A 17,556-nucleotide genomic window follows, 5' to 3' on the forward strand; every position below is an offset into this window, starting at 1 on the left:
ATTAAAAATATAGTTATGTTACCTCTATTATAAGTATAACGTATTTTAGTCGTTTAAGCTATTTTCTTAACTATTAAAATTAAAAAGTTAATCTAAAATATTAATACATGAGAGTTAAACAGTGATATGTCTAGCTCTCCTTAATTATTACAAACATGGTTATATACTCTATTCTAACTTGATTATTTCTATATGTATAGCCTCCTCTATTATAAATATTTGACTGACTGCATGTATAATGGACCAATTTTAAGGTGATGCATTCTTCTGCATGATTTTGATATTCTAAATTGAAGAATTTAGATAATTTCTTTTTAACATTGAATATTTATTTTTCTCTTTGTTTTTTCCAACTTACATTCATTTGATGATTCTCCAATTTATTTATTTAATGACTCATTTTTGTACGTGTTTGCTTGATTTTAGCCACGCATATTGTTATGTTAATTTATTAGCTACATTTGAGTTGTTATCTAGGTTTGTCTAGAGACCGAGTGGTAATAAATAATCGTATTTTTTCCATAATTAACATGGAAAAAAACTCTATAGGCTTTGTGTAATCTTATGAATTCTCATGCTTAATGCTTGTAAATATTTTACTAAGAATTGATACCGAGAGGTTATACAATTCATCAATTATTTATGATTGTTATTTACTCGAATAGGTTACCAATTATTTTCGTAAATTTGATTAAAGACATAGGAAATGAGACAATGGCAAATAAAATAGGGATACACATAATAGTTGATCGATGGTAAAGTCGTGAATCCGCTTTTTTCATCTTTTTAATCTCATTTCAAGGACTCATTTGTTAGTTATTTAGTCAACCTTCAAATTACAGTGGATCAATTTCAATTTATGATATTTATTAAATTAGTTTGTTAGTATTTGTTAGTTTTCGTGGAATCGATATCCATATTTAATAAACTTTGTCACTTAGGCGACACGTACACTTGCATTAGTGAAAGTATCACAACATGCTCCTAATCTGCTTAATTCTGGCTGAATTCAAAGAGAGATTCATTCCAATTGATTGGTACAATGAACAATTTCAATTCTTCATGCTTAATGCTTGTAAATATTTTACTAAGAATTGATACCAAGAGGTTATACAATTCATCAATTATTTATGATTGTTATTTACTCGCAATTGGTTACCAATTATTTTCGTAAATTTGATTGAAAACATAGGAAATGAGACAATGTCAAATAAAATAGGGATAGTCGATCGATGGTAAAGTCATGACTCCGCTTTTTTCATCTTTTTAATCTCATTTGAGGAACTCATTTGTGAGTTATTTGGTCAATCTTCAAATTATCGTGGATCAATTTCAATTTATGATATTTATTAAATTAGTTTGTTAGTATTTGTTAGTTTTCGTGGAATCGATAATCGTATTTAATAAACTTTGTCATTTAGGCGACACGTACACTTGCATTAGTGAAAATATCACAACATGCTCCTAATCTGCTTAATTCTGGCTGAATTCAAAGAGAGATTCATTCCAATTGATAATACCCTTCACTAAATAAACAATTATCAACTATAAATTAGTTAACAAAAATAAAAGAAATAAATATTAAAAATAATAAAACAATAAATATAACTATAACTCTTCCTATTATAGATTACAAAAATTGCTAAAAATTGAAAAATATGTTGAGATCGTTACTGCTGATCTGACTGACCAAGATAACTTCACCATAGCCCCGGAAAGCTACGTCGTAGTCTCTGTGAAATCCCAAATTTTAAGCTTAATTAAAAAGCTAAAATATTGGTGTTCGAATAACGTTAGTATTTTTTTTAAAAATAAAGTAGTATTGAATGATTTATTTATATGGTAGATTTTGAAGTTTTATTTTTATATGTGCTTTAGAGTGTTTTTGAATTTTAATATACTTTTTGGCATACAAATTATAAGATATTAATAATTTTATTTGTTGAGTTTTATAGGAGATTTAAAGTTATTCAATTGCTTTGTTTATATATATATATATATATATATATATATATATATATATATATATATATATATATATTTGGTACGTATATATGGTAAGAGATATATACATATATGTTAAGTATATAAGCACATATATACATTTGAGTGAAGTTTTGTAACCTTTATAATAATATTTATGAGTATATATTGTATGTAAAACATAGAATTATATATATACATAATCAGTAATTGTGTGCGGGTGATATATACGTATAGAATATTTTATATAGAATATTTTATACACAATTTGAAATTTTACATATCTGTATATATTGGTTGGTTAGCGTTAAGTACGTAATGTGTGTGCACGTGTTTGTATACATATAGATGTTTTGCGTAGAGAATATCACATCAACTTTAGTCGGTTAATAATGACCGACTCCTTAGAGTTTTTTTTTAATAAAAAAAAACAACGTAGGTTAAAAAAAAATCCAATTAGGGTTAAGATATATACAAATCTTCAGCGTTTTCAGATGCATTTCTTTTTCTCCGAGCCGTTGCAGCTCTCTCTCCCTTTCCCCTTTATCCCTTACTCCTTCTCCATATTTCCTCCTCTTTCTCTCTAAAAAAAAAATTTATCATCGTTCAGAGACTAAATCAATTAGAAATCAAATTCCGATCCTCTATCATCAAGGTATTCCCACGAGATTAAAAAAAAAGGTATTCCCACTATGATGTTTATCTTTTCGTTCTTAGTAGTCTGTCTATCAAAATCGTTTTAATACGCTTACTACGGTTTTAATATTTATTATTTTGCGTTATTTCTTCTTGGAAATGCTAGATCTAGATGTATTCTGTTTAAATGTTCAACTGAATAATATTTTTATCAAACAAAAAAATATTTTCTGAATAAAGTTCGATTAGTGCGCGTACCAGTTTTACAGTTTTGATCAAATTTTAGAAATTTTTTTTGAGACAGTTATTGTGAATTGTTCGTTAATTATTTTTATTCGAAAGTTTTTGCAATGTTTAGTACTATGTGTTGTTTTTCTAAATATGTAATTTATTTTAAGTGTCAATAAAAAAATTTTTACGGTATAAGAATTTTGGAAATGATGCGCAGATTGGTTTTTACAAGTTTTTTTTAGTCAAATTGTTGCATCTTATTTTATTTTTAATAAATAGTTACAAATTGTTTTTGACCGTGGTTCCTTTACAAAAAGTGATCAAAATTATATTTTATACGTACTGGAATTTTTACAAAAGTTTTCTCAGAGTTTTAGTTTTTCACCGAAACCCTAATAGCCAAGGGTATTTTGGTAATTTCACTTTGAAAGTCGTTTCTGAAAATTTCCAGAACCAAAAGTTTGTCTTGAATCTTTTCCTAAGTTGATCCCAGAAGTCTTTTATCTCGATTAGGTTCCAAGTCGTTTTGAGCGTCATTTTCCTTCGACGATCTACGATCGTAACTTCCGATATCCAGGTGAGAATAATCTCACTGCAACACAGATTAGTTCAAAATAAAATACGATAAGTATATGATCTGAATGAGTTAATAATTTTTGTTTATTGTTATTATGTGATTGTTGACATATGTATATGGTATGATATGATATGATAAATTATGAATGATACGTTATGATATGATGAGTTTCTGATATGATATGGTATGGTAAGTTATGTGAATGATATGATATGGTATGGTATGTTATGTGATGATATGTTATAAATTAGAATACCTATATCATGTTTTTATCTCTAGTCATGTTATCATGTATATTTTATGTCATACGTCTTTCATGCATGTCACGAAAATAAAAAAGTGAAAAGATAAAGATAAGCAAGGGAGTCGTACCGCCTCGAGCTACGGAGGTATTAAGGAGAATTTCTCGAGCCGACTTACGGGCTCAAATGGGGAAATTTCTCGGGCCGAGGCCCTAATATGTTTATAAGATAGAGCGAAGTGTGGGACCTTGCAACCACATATCTTCGTCTCTAAAGTGATCACTGAAATAGGTATGACTACCCTAGGGGCACCCCGAACTAAAAGTTGATAGAAACAAGAAAAGAAAGATCAAGTCATCAATTAGTTTAAAATACTAATAACCGGTTCATGCATTGCATTATTTTATTTTGTGAGCTTTATATTATTCTCGCTGAGCGTAAGCTCATCTCTTCGAAAAAAAATATACGTCTGTGTTGTAGGTAAACATCTTACAAGGAACTGAGCAGGGCGGACTAGCGGCGTCGATAGTGAGAGGGTTGGGTCATGGTTTCCATTCACGAATTAAGTCTTCCGCTACAAGTTATTAAGAAATAAGGTTTAAAGTTTTGTTTTCGTTATTAAGAAATAAGTCTTCCGCTACGAGTTTTAAGAAATAATTTTTAAAGGTTTTTATTTTTATTTACTTCGAAGTTTCAAAGAGTTTTCTAATTTTGTTGAGATTTAGATTACGGATTATGTTTTAATATTTTTGCTGCTATGTTTGGTTTTAAGTTCGTATTTTCAATTTTGGTTAAGTACTTCTCATGAAGTGTTCAATATGCAATCTTCATATTTTTCTTAAATCCCTTTGTTTCTTTTTAAGATCTTCAAAATATTAGTTCACCTTGATTCGATGTGTTTTAAAAAAAAAAAAATTCCTCCAAGTTTTCTAAAGAATTTTCTAAAGTTTAAAAAGTAAGATAAGTAAGACGGTCCGAAAAGTCGGATCGTCACAATCTCGAGCTGCGTTTCTGTAATAGATTTACCAGCATTTACATAAATTAACATATATATATACCGACATTAACACAAATTTACATATACTTTAACACAAATAAACACAATTTTATTCTTGAGATCTTTGTACGCATTCTCAATTTGTCCAAAATTTAAGCAACGGACATAAATATATCGAAATTAACATACATTAGCACAAATGAACACAAATTTCTTGACATTTTTGTGCACATTCCGAAATCCAAACAACCAAACATAGCAATACAAAAACAAAAAATAAGCTGACAAAAAAAAGAGTAATAGGTCTCACATATTCACTCACAATATTTATGAGAGCAACGACTTTGATGAAAGCAAGAGCTGGAATTCTTGTTGAAGTTCTCGTCCGTGATTAGTAATGTTGCTTCGCGCATCGAATCAAACATCCGCAACAAATTCTTGACCGCTTCCTTGGCTAAGATCGGTCGTAAAAAATTTTAAAATCCAATCTTTAGAGTCCAAAAGAATTTAGGAATCAGAGCAGGATGATGGATCGGATCGATTCAAAACCCTTGAGATTTAGGAAAGAAAGGACGAGGTCTCTAGGAACTCGTGGATTGCATGAATTTGAGATCTGGTAAAAGAAAGAACATCTCTCCCTCTCTCACTTTTTTAAATTTCCTTCGCTTCTCTCTCTCTCTCTCTCTCTCTCTCTCTCTCTCTCTTTTGAATATTCATGTATATGCCGTGTATTAAAGATTGATTTTTAGAAAGATGACGTTTAGCTTCCTTCACGAGCTTTAATATATAACTGGACATGTAATGTATCATTGCAATGTTTTTTTTAACAATTTCGAAATAAATAATTAATAAGGATAAAATTGGGAAACAAAAAATAGATTCATTGCCATGTCATTAATTTGGCTAGTTTGTAAAAAATGTTGAAACGTCGGCTAAAATATAATTTTAACGTTTCATGTGGCTTAAATGAAGCTATTTTTCTTAAAAGAAGTATAAGAAAGTTGGATTACTCTAAAAAATGATTATATCCCAATTATCCATGCAATAGTTTTTTTTTCTTCTACTTTTATGACAAGCATATAATAGAAAAATTGCATTTAGTGACAAATATGTCTTATGACAATCATAGTCACAAAAGTTGTATAAAATCTTCTAATATAATAGAAAAAATTCGTCTAATTATTAATTTCTTTTTAAAACTAAATCTTTGTTTAAGTATGCTGACTTGTATTATATGCTGGACAAGCCAGGTGGAGTTCAACCTTTATAAAACATAGTTCCTCTCCATAACTCACTGTACAAAAATAATTACATATTATAACCTCAAATCTCCAAACTTATTTTAAAATATAATACCCACGCAATTTTATTTTAAAAATAATTACATCCTAACCTCAATAATAATTTTTATAATCGATTTATTTCATTTGATAATTTATATTTAGGCATTAATTATCTATTAAATTAAGGATATATATTTAAGCTAAATAGTCAACTAAAACGAATTAAATTTATTAAAAAAATAAATTTTTTTGTTAAATAGACATTATTTGGCTATTTTGCTTTTATAAAAACTCAAAAAACTTGTCAATTTGCTTTATAAATTAAATTTTTTTTGCTGTTTTCTTAATAAAAGTTTAGATCAACTATGACATCAAATTTTTACTTAAATTTTTGTATCTTTAATCGTATCATCAATTTTTTTTTATGATTATATTATCTAATTTTTACTTAAATTTTTGTATCCTTGATCCCATCAAATTTTGGATTTGTCCCTGGCCACATAGATGTATAATTTGTCAACTCATCTTTTAAAGAGTTTCACGTCGCCAAGAAAAAGAACGTGGAAAATTTTGCACACCTAAACTGAAAATGACGGAATTAAAACAACACTTTCTAAAAAATAAATGGGTTCATTAAGAAAATAGTCAACTTAAACATTTGACATTGCTAAATAGCCAACATTTGGTAAATCTTAAGTACATAGGCACTTTCAGACCTAAATCTTAGGTAAATAGCCACTTTCAGATACTAAACGTTGACTATTTACTTAAAATTTACGTCTGAAAGTTGCTATTTACCTAAGATTTACCAAACTGACTATTTAACAATGTCAAACGTTTAAGTTGACTATTTTCCTAATTTTGTGAAAATAAATTAGGTCATTTTTTTTAGTAACATTAGTAGGCAATTTTTTAGAAAAATTACATTAAAAGTATTTTCTTTTATAATGGTAGGCTTTTGTATCCATTCCTTCTAATAATATCCTACATTTACATATAATTTAACACTGAAAGGTGCATTGATTTGGAAATAAACTTGGGATGAGACATAAAAGCCTATCGCTCAAACAGTGGAGAATCCATTCCAAGTTTATACCCATTCCAAGTTTGTTGTCAAATAAACGATAATTATTAGTCTAAAAGTATATGTAAAATGAAAAATGGCATCAATTGATAGGCTTCTATGCCTCTTTCCAATTTTCACTTAAGAATGTCCCATAGTTAACACACGAAAATGGGCATTGGTTAAGATAATATATGAAACGGGGTATAGATGCCCGCCTTCTAAAAATTGGGACAACCGCGTCCATTTCCCATGTAAATGTGGGGCATAGTGTGAAACCCAAAAAATGTTACCAAGTAAAGATAAATTAGAGTATTTTTTTAAATTGCAATACGTATATTATTTATGGATTATATATATATATATATATATATATATATATATATAAATAAAAGGTGCACGCATATAATAATATATATTATATGATAATAACATATTATAGATAAGATAGTATAATATATTTGATACTGGTTATATATTATTAAGCTATATATAGTGCTAACAGTAGTTGTATACGTGTTGCTATGTATATGTATATATATATATATATATATATATATATATGTGTGTGTGCATAGATACAGATACGTATATACATATCTTCGCATAAAATTCCATGTTAGTTAGTTGTTCACGCCTGAACGATTCTTTAGGGCTGAAAGCTAGCGTAGGTATGTGTGTGTATATATATATATATATATATATATATATATATATATATATATATATATATATATATATATATATATACACTCTTGATAATAATATAAAAGAAAAATATGTGTAGACGCTAGGGTTTTGCCAAATATTTATAAATAGCTCTGATCTTTCCTCTTTTTCCCCTTTATCTCTTTCTTCTTCAACCATACAAAATAAAAATAAAATTAAAAATAAAAACCTAACCACCCAATACCCAAAAATCTATCATCTTTCAGACTCTAAAGGTTTTACGAATCGAGTTTCTCTCTTCAATCATCAAGGTATTCTCTTTAGATTGTTCTTCTTTGATTTCTGGGGTTTTTTCTTTTAAAAATCGTTTCTTAAAACGCTTACCGTAATTCCAAACTCGTTTTTTTAATCGATTATTTTTGAAAAACCTAGATTTAAATGTCTTCTATCTAAATCCTTAATCGAAAAATATTTTTATGAAATATAGAATATTTTCCGATTATTTTCAAATCAGTGTACATACCTAATTCGCTGGTCTGGCCTATTTCCAATTTTCAGACTTTAAAACGTTTACTGTAGATTAAAAAATTATGATTTTCCATTGATTCTTTTTGGAAAGGCTAGTTTTACATGTCTTCTTTTAAAACTGTAATAAAAAAAATATTTTCATACTATAAATAATATTTTCTGATTATATTATGATGAGTGCACAGACTTGTATTCGCCCTGATTACTTTTACAACAAAACGTCTTGTTTATATACCTACAAAATTCTTTTTGACCTAATTTTGGTACACGACCTAGTTCTATATATTTTTGGTATCCAGTCCAAATTTTAGAATTTTTGGATGCACACAAAATATATTTGGAATAAATTCCAAACAGTCCGCAGAATCGTTCCAAAACAGTGTTTGTTTTTAAAATGATTAAATATTGCTTTCGTATACTTTTAATTTTTATTAAATAATATGAGCATATTTTGTATATGCCTCTGAAGTACGAAGTGTTCCAAATATATCATGTTTCTTTTATAGTAATTTTTATAGATTTATTTTTTCAAAAAATTATTTTATCGACCCTAAGGGTATTTTCGTAATTTTACACCTTCAGCCGAAATTCAGAAATTTCCAGAACCTTAGTTATCCTTAGAACTTTTTAACAGAAGCTTAATAATTTTCCCGTCGGTTAGGTTCTGAGCCGCTTAGCTTTCCCGTGCCGTCTAGTTTTCCCGAGCAGTCCACGACCAACCGTCGTATTGTCCGAAACAAAGGTGAGAATATCTCATAGCAACACAGATTAGTTAAAAAATATATTAAGTATTATGTGATCTGAAGTATTTATGTTTTATGTGAATTTTTGTGTGTGTGATTTTTTGGAATTTGTTTGATATTATATGACATGACGATATGTTAGTTTATGTTATCTTATGCTGTGTATTAGAATATCTATAGCACGTCTTATTTTTTCTAGCTATGTTAACATGTATGTTTATATCTTATGTTGACGATTAATAAGTTAAGTAAGCAAGAGAGTCGTACTGCCTCGAACTACGGAGGTAATTAGAGGAATTTCTCGAGCCGAATTACGGGCTCACATAGAGAGTTCCTCATACGTTTATGTATGTGACGGGGTGTTCTATGGGAGGTCGCAGCCCCATGGTTCGTTTCGTAAGTGTACATTGAAATCGGTACGGCTACTCTAGGGACCCCCGAATTAAAATACGATAGACTTTTAATAGGGTATCTCATGTCACGGTTAAATTTAAAATACTAATAACAGGTTCATGCATTTTTATTTTATTGCTTATGTTTTGTGAGTTATAGTTATTCTCGATGAGCGTTAGCTCAGTCTATGTATATACATTCGTGTTGTAGGTAAACAACATATGAACAAGTGAGGAGGGTGGATCAGCGGCGGCGATAGTGAGAGGGTTAGGTTATGGTTGCCGTTTACGAAAAATTAAAGACTTCTGCTTTGCTTTAAGTTTTTAAATAATCCAAACCCAAGGTTTTATTTTTCATGGTTTAAAGTATGCATTTCAATTCCGTTAAAGTTTATGATTTTATTTATGATATTATTTTCAATCATATTTTATGTTTTAATTTTCGATTATGCAACTTTGATTTTTTAGTTTTTTTGTTCATCAAGTTTTTAAATGAAAATTTATTTTTAGCTCATAAGTTTTCAATCTTTATATTCCAAGTTATGTTTTAAAAAAAATTACCTCAAATTTTCTAAAGTTTTAAAAAGTAAGATAAGTAAGACAGTCCGAAAAGTCGGGTCGTCACAGTTGGTATCAGAGCAACGAACCTACTCAAGTAAGTTAGCACTTTTTTTTTATAACTTAGTCGTATTTTTTACTTAGATGGAAAACGTTCAAGCTGCTCGTGGACGAGGTAGAGGCAGGCCACGAGGCCGAGGTAGATGAAGAGGCAGAGTTACCGCTGATGTCCCAGTGCAAGATGCTCATCATGCCGCTCCGTTTCTCGAACAACAGGGAGCAACAGAGAATCCCAACGGTCCAGTCCCCGCACCTCTACCAGCGGCCCAACTAGATCTTGCGGTACTCGTTACTGCATTGCTGCAACGTATCGAAGCCCAAGAAGTGGAGATACAAGACTTGAGGAACCACCTCCCCCAAGTGAATGGAAATGTGGGAGAGGATCAACAAGCACCACCAACACCTCAGGGCGTACCTCAGATGGGCCAAGTTGTTGTGGCAGATGATCTTTTCGACAGGTTCAGAAGGATGAGAGCTCCAGATTTTGAAGGATTGACTGATCCTTTAGTGGTTATGAGTGGACGTCAGAGATGAAGAAGATCTTCAACTTCATGAATATCTCAGAAATTGAGAAGGTCATATGCTCGTCTTTTGTTCTGAAGAAGGATGCACGATACTAGTGGGAGACAGTAGCAGCTAGAAGAGACACACGCGCTATGTCTTGGGAGGAATTCATTGAGGAGTTCAACAATAAGTATTTCAACATGCGAGCGATGAACACTCAGCAGAAGGAGTTTGCGGAGCTGAAGCAAGGGACGATGACTGTGACTGAAGCTGTTAGTAAGTTCAATCAATTGGCTAGACTGTGTCCTCACTTGGTTCCAACAGAGATAGAAAGAGTTATGAGGATTATGAGAATGTTCCAACCGGAATTGGCCTTAGCCATTGATAGTGGAAGTCAGACATCTACCACTGTCGCAGACTGCCTCGAACGTGCCATGCGAGCTGAGTACCACTTGATCCAAGTAAAGGAGGAACAAACCTAGTTTTACAAGGCTCAAAAAGAGGAGAAAAGTCAAAACATAGGACTCGACAACAGGAAGCCAAACCAATCAGGAAAATAAAAAACAGTCAAGGCTTCAAGGCACAAGCCCAATGGAATGAGAATGGAAAGAAAAGAAACCATCCTGGAAATGATGGTAACGCCAATAGCAAGGTCAATGTAGAGGGAACGAACTTTCGAGTATGCAAGACTTGTGGAAAGATGCATCATATAGAGTGCCAGAAGGGAACCATGACATGTTTCAAGTATGATCAGCCTGGTCACTTTCTCAAAGATTGTCCGATATCAAATTCCTCTTAGAATGGACAGTATCAGCAGCACAACTTGGATGGACGACTCAACTTCATGCAAGCTGCCATCGAAGGGCCACAGATTTTTCAGGGTCAACAAGAAGCACCGCCAACAACTCAGACCATACCGCCACCTCAAGGTCGCATCTACACTTACACCAACACTGCCGCTCTAACCAGCTCTTCGAATGTGGTAGTAGGTCAGCTTCCTATAGCTCATTTTGACGCTCTAGTATTGTTTGACTCTGGTGCTACGCATTGCTTTATTTCGTTAGAGCTAGCTAAGAAATTAGACAATAGTAGGAAATTTTTCAGGACAACATTACCGTCCAGCGATGTCCTATTATCAGAGTACTGTTTAAAAAGAGTACCGACATAATTAGTGGTCATGAGTTAAAGATCGATTTTATCGTCTTAGAGATGAAAGATTTTGATGCCATTTTGGGAATTGATTTTCTGGAAGAGAATAATACGGTAATTGATTATCGAAGAAAGAGGGTGACCTTCAAACCAACTTTGGGAAGAGGATTCACTTTCACGGGAATACCGCTCAAGAAGGAGAAGATGATGGTGTCTGTATTACAAGCTAGAAGATTGCTAAGTAAAGGTTGCTATGGATTCCTAGCATCAGTTGTGGACAAGACTAAGGATGTAGAAGCAACTCCTAACGACGTGCCAGTGGTGAGGGATTATGTAGATATTTTACTGAAGAATTACCAGGCTTAGCTCCAGAGCGTGAGATTTCTTTTGGGATTGAATTACTACCTGGTACGAGACCGATCTCTAAGGCCCCTACCGAATGGCACCAGCTGAACTCAAGGAACTACAAACACAACTTCAAGAGTTGTTGGATAAATGATTCATTCACCCAAGTCATTCACCATGGGGAGCACCGGTTTTATTCGTGAAGAAGAAGGATAGATCTTTCCGCATGTGCGTCGACTATAGAGAACTTAACAAGGTTACCGTCAAGAACAAGTATCCGCTTCCTAGGATTGATGACTTGTTTGAACAACTCAAGGGAGCAAATATATTCGCGAAGATTGACTTGCGATCTGGCTATCATCAATTACGAGTCAAGGAGGGCGACATTCCAAAGACTGCTTTTCGCACCCGCTACGGTCATTACGAGTTCATGGTCATGCCTTTTGGACTCACTAATGCCCCAGCAGCATTCATGGATATGATGAATAAGATCTTTAGCGAAGTCTTGGATAAATTTGTAATTGTCTTCATTGATGACATTCTGATTTACTCTAAGAGTGTCGAAGATCACGAAGAGCACCTACGAGTTGCACTACAGATATTGAGACGACATCAACTATATGCCAAGTTCTCAAAGTGTGAGTTTCGGCTAGATAAAGTACATTTTCTTGGTCACGTGGTTTCTAAGGATGAGATCTCCGTTGACCATTCCAAGATACAATTCGTTAATGGTTGGAAAAAATCTCGAAGTGTGACAGAGATCAGAAGTTTTCTGGGATTAGCAGACTACTATAGAAGATTTGTTGAAGGGTTTTCTACATTAGCTGCTCCACTCACCGCCTTCACGAAGAAAGACTCACCACCGCGCCAATCCTTATAGTTACTGAAAGTGGAGAACCTTTGTCTATCTACAGCGATGCATCAAAGACAGGTCTGAGTGATGTGTTAATGCAAAATGGCAAAGTAGTGACTTATGCGTCACGACAACTCAAAAATCATGAGATGAATTATCCTACTCATGATTTAGAGTTAGCCGCAATGGTTTTTGCCCTCAAGATTTGGAGACACTACTTGTATGGTGTTCGGTGTGAGATATTTACCGATAATAAAAGCTTAAAGTATATTTTCACCCAAAAGGAGTTGAACATGAGGCAAAAAAGGTGGCTAGAATTGGTTAAGGACTACGATTGTGGTATCCATTACCACCCCAGAAAGGCAAATGTGATAGCAGATGCCTTAAGTAAGAAGGATGAGGATAGGCTATCGATGATGCGAGCACTATCTTCTCAACTCACTGATGAAATCAACAATTTGGGAGTTGAAATTGTCACTCGAGGATTAGCCAATATGACCTTGCAGTCAGATCTTTTTTAGAGGATCAAATAAGCGCAATCACTACTACAAATACAGTTTTCCGGTGCGGTTGACTTTTGGGTGCGACTATTCGCACCTAAAAGTCGCACCAAAAAGACTTTCAGGTGCGAATAGTCGGACCCAAAAATCAATTAAGCGCTGGAAAATTTTCGGGAAATTTTTTGAATTTGGGTGCGACTAGTCGCACCCAATAGTGTGGTACTACTATTGGGTGCGACTTAGTCGCACCCAATACTGTCTCCAAAGTTATAGGTGCGACTAAGTCGCACCTAAATGTCCTAAAAATTTTCGGCGGCCAAAACTTCCCCCTTTTTTACAAAATGTCATTGGGTGCGACTTTGTCGCACCCGAAACCACTGACACAGGTCATTGGGTGCGACTAAGAAAAGGTGTCATTGGGTGCGACAAAGTCGCACCCAAATTTAAAAGTCTTTATATATAAAGCATGCTCGATGGGTTTTCATTCAAACACCCAAAAAAACCTATTCGCCCAAAAAAAACCTTTGCGCCTCTATCTCTCTGTCTCCGACTCTCTCCTTCTCTCCCACCCCGTCGCCGCCACCACCCCGTCGCCGCCGCCACCACTACGCTCCTCCGACCGCCGCCACGACCCTCTCTCTCTCAGCCTCCGTCACGAGGACCACCGCGCCACTGCCCTCTCTATCTCCCACCCCGTCGCAGCCACCACTCCAACCTCCAACCTCTCGCCGCCACAAAGGCACGGACGTACATCAACAGAGACGAGCCGAGTCACAGTCTTCACCCATCACCCTTCGCGTGTCCCGGCTGAAGATCGAGACCGAGTCATAGTCTCCACGACCCAGCTCCGGTGTGGTGCAGAGCCTTCTCCGCGCTTCTCTCCGTCGACGCTGCTCTCAGTTCCAGCCGGTAATCTCTCTCTCTCTCTCTCTCTCTCTCTCTCTCTCTCTCTCTCTCTCTCTCTCTTCCTCTCAATTTAACTCTTTGTCCCGTCTCTTGTTGTCTCAGCCTAGCTAGTCCCTCGGTGTCTCAACCTCGAGACTATCCAAAAACACCTTGAAAACAGTTTTACGGGACAACCCCCGAGAAAGACGATCTCCCCTACCAAAAAAGGCTCCCGATGCCGAGCCTCGCTGCCCAAAACAGGCTCTCGGTGCCTCTCGCTGCGAGACAGTCCCACTCCGACAGCCTCTTTTGCTTCGTCCGAGCACGCCTCACCGCAACCCCGAGCTTTTTTCCGTTGCTCCGTCGCTCACAGCCTCAAGCCACCGTCCTTGTTCATCGGCTCTTCAAGAGGTTAGTTCATTTATTTATATTCTTATATGTACTCTAATTAATTAGAAAGTTAATTAGATAGCCAGTTTAGTTTAGTTAGGTTAGTTTTATATGTAAATTGTAATTTGAAATTATTACTTAATAACATTAGTAAATTGTAAATGATATCATTAGTTTACTTAATTTGAAATGTTAATTAGACATTTTAGTTTAGTTAGTAATGTTATATTGTAAATGTTATGTTAATTTTAGTAATGTTAATTTGAATTAATTTGATAACATGTTTAGATTGTATAGTAAAATGCTTAGGTTTGTGATTTAGTAAATTATATGTTTGGATTGAATTAACAAATGTTATGTTAATTTTAGTAATGTTAATTTGAATTAATTTAATAACATGTATAGATTGTATAATAAAATGCTTAGGTTTGTGATTTAGTAAATGATATGTTTGGATTGAATTAACAAATGTTATGTTAATTTTAGTAATGTTAATTTGAATTAATTTAATAACATGTTTAGATTGTATAGTAACATGCTTAGGTTTGTGATTTAGTAAATGATATGTTTGGATTGAATTAACATATGTTATGTTTGAATTAATTTAAGTTGATATAATTAGTTAGTTTGTTGTAAACGAGCCACGGAGGTTCTGTTTAGGGTTTAGTTGATTATTATGATAGTTTTAGATGATTTGTATATGCTTTTAAATGAGTTTGCAGGTTTTTGGTTTGTTAGTATTATAGGGGAAACTCTGCCGAATTTTAGATTGAGTTTCTAGCATATTATTCTCAAATAACATAAAATTCATAATCTCATCTTCATTCATTGATCTTCGTCCCGTAGCAATAAGTAATCAATCTCATCTTCATTCATTGATCTTCGTCCCGTAGCAATAAGTAATCGACTTCATTCGTCATCGTCACTTAGCAACAACTCTTAATAATTGTTCTTTTTTCATTTCGTTTAGCGAAATCAATGTCCAATCCAAGTAGAGATTGGATCACCGAGAACAATCGGTTGTCCTTGCAGTATAAACTCGGAGTTAATGAATTTATCCGCGCTGCAAGAAGATTTCCGAACGATAATTACGAATATCGATGTCCATGCAAGCCTTGCAACAACGTGAGATGGCACGACATTGGGGTTGTAAGGCATCATCTGCTAAACAAAGGGTTTACCCCGGGCTACACAGAATGGTATCATCATGGCGAGGTCGTGCGTTCCGTTGGTCATCTTGAAGAAGTCCCCATCGGAGAAACAACCCAGAGAGGAGTAGGAGGAATACATGCTGCTGTGGAGGATATAAGAGATCACGAGGATTTCGATGGTGTTACGGAGCCGGCTCCGAGCGATGTGCGTGCGGAGGAGCAAGTGGAAGACTTGTTCGCTGAGTTGGAAGCGGAATTGTACCCTGGATGCAAGGAGTTTTCGTCGTTGTCATTCTTGGTTCAGTTGATGCACCTTAAAGTCACGAACCATTGGACGAACAAGTCGTTCACAGAACTGCTGCAGCTTTTGAGGAAGTCTCATCCAGCCGGTAATCGAATACCGGAGAAGCACTACGAGGCAAAAGAGAAGCTGAAGCGTTTTGGCATGGGATACGAGATGATCGACGCGTGCATTAATGACTGTGTCCTATTCCGAAAACATCTCGCGAACGTCGACGTGTGTCCGATATGTAACGAGAGTAGATGGAAGCCAACTGGTAAGAAGATACCGCAGAAGATATTGCGATATTTTCCCTTGAAAGATCGATTGAAGCGACTGTACGCATCTCGACACACGGCGCTTCATATGGAGTGGCACGAAAGAGATCGCGTCAGGGAAGCTGGCGTTCTACGACATCCTGCTGATGGTACCGCGTGGAAGAATTTGGACAAGAGATACCCAGGTTTTGCTGCAGAGCCTCGGAACGTGCGGCTTGGGCTAGCTGCGGATGGATTCAACCCGTTTGGGGATATGAGCCTATCATACAGCATGTGGCCTGTAGTATTTACGACGTACAACTTGCCGCCTTGGTTGTGCATGAAGAAAGAGTACCTGATGCTAACGCTTCTGATCCCGGGGCCCCATTCACCAGGAAAAGACATGGACGTTTTTTTGCAGCCTGTGGTTGAAGAGTTGAAACGAATTTCATTGTTGTATTTTCTTTACGCAATGTTTTAAACATGCAACAGCGAGCATTTGGATTTCCTGAACAAATCTGGAGTTCGCGATATTGAAGCGGAGCATAGAAAGGGATTCAAAGATTGGTTTGCGAACAAGGTAATAACACAATAACCCGGTTTTTTATAAACACACAAGTGCTAACCAATACTTTGTTTCGTAATAACCAGATTTTTGAAATGAAAGCTAGTGGCTCTTACGTGTCTGACGAGATCTACTCGCTTTCTATCGGTTCCCTTCAAGTCGCTTATCAATATCCATGCTGCTTTGTTAACGGCGTGAAGTTCATTACTCATCGTCGCGATAATCAACGAGTCACTCAAAATAGCGGTGTATGTGTGCCTGTGGATGATTTCACTTACTACGGTCGTATGGAAGACGTCATAGTGCTGAATTATAGGTACGACTGTCGTGTTGTATTATTCAAATGTATATGGTACGGTGACAAGCACGATTCTCGGCGACTAGTTCACAACGATAAGACTACTGGAGAAACGAGTGCTTTTACCGCGAAACAGTGGTTTAGAGAGGAGCCGTACATACTCGCAATTCAAGCGAAACAAGTCTTTTACATCAAAGATCTTGTTTTAGGTGGTAACTGGGAAATCGTTCAGGAATGCAATCATCGAGGGATTTGGGACGTTCCTGAAGTCGACCCCACCACCTCAGCCTCGATTCCGTTGACAATAGAATTTTCAAACATCGATCGTCTGAATCATCGACATGAAATCGAAGATGCTGAGCTAGTAAATATCGTTGACGATGGTGAGGAAGACGATGATGATCATGAGGAATGCAT

This window comes from Urtica dioica, chromosome 10 (assembly GCF_054948205.1).
Source record: "Urtica dioica subsp. dioica isolate 48M chromosome 10, U.dioica_male_clone48M_v1_H2, whole genome shotgun sequence".
Taxonomy (NCBI): domain Eukaryota; kingdom Viridiplantae; phylum Streptophyta; class Magnoliopsida; order Rosales; family Urticaceae; genus Urtica; species Urtica dioica.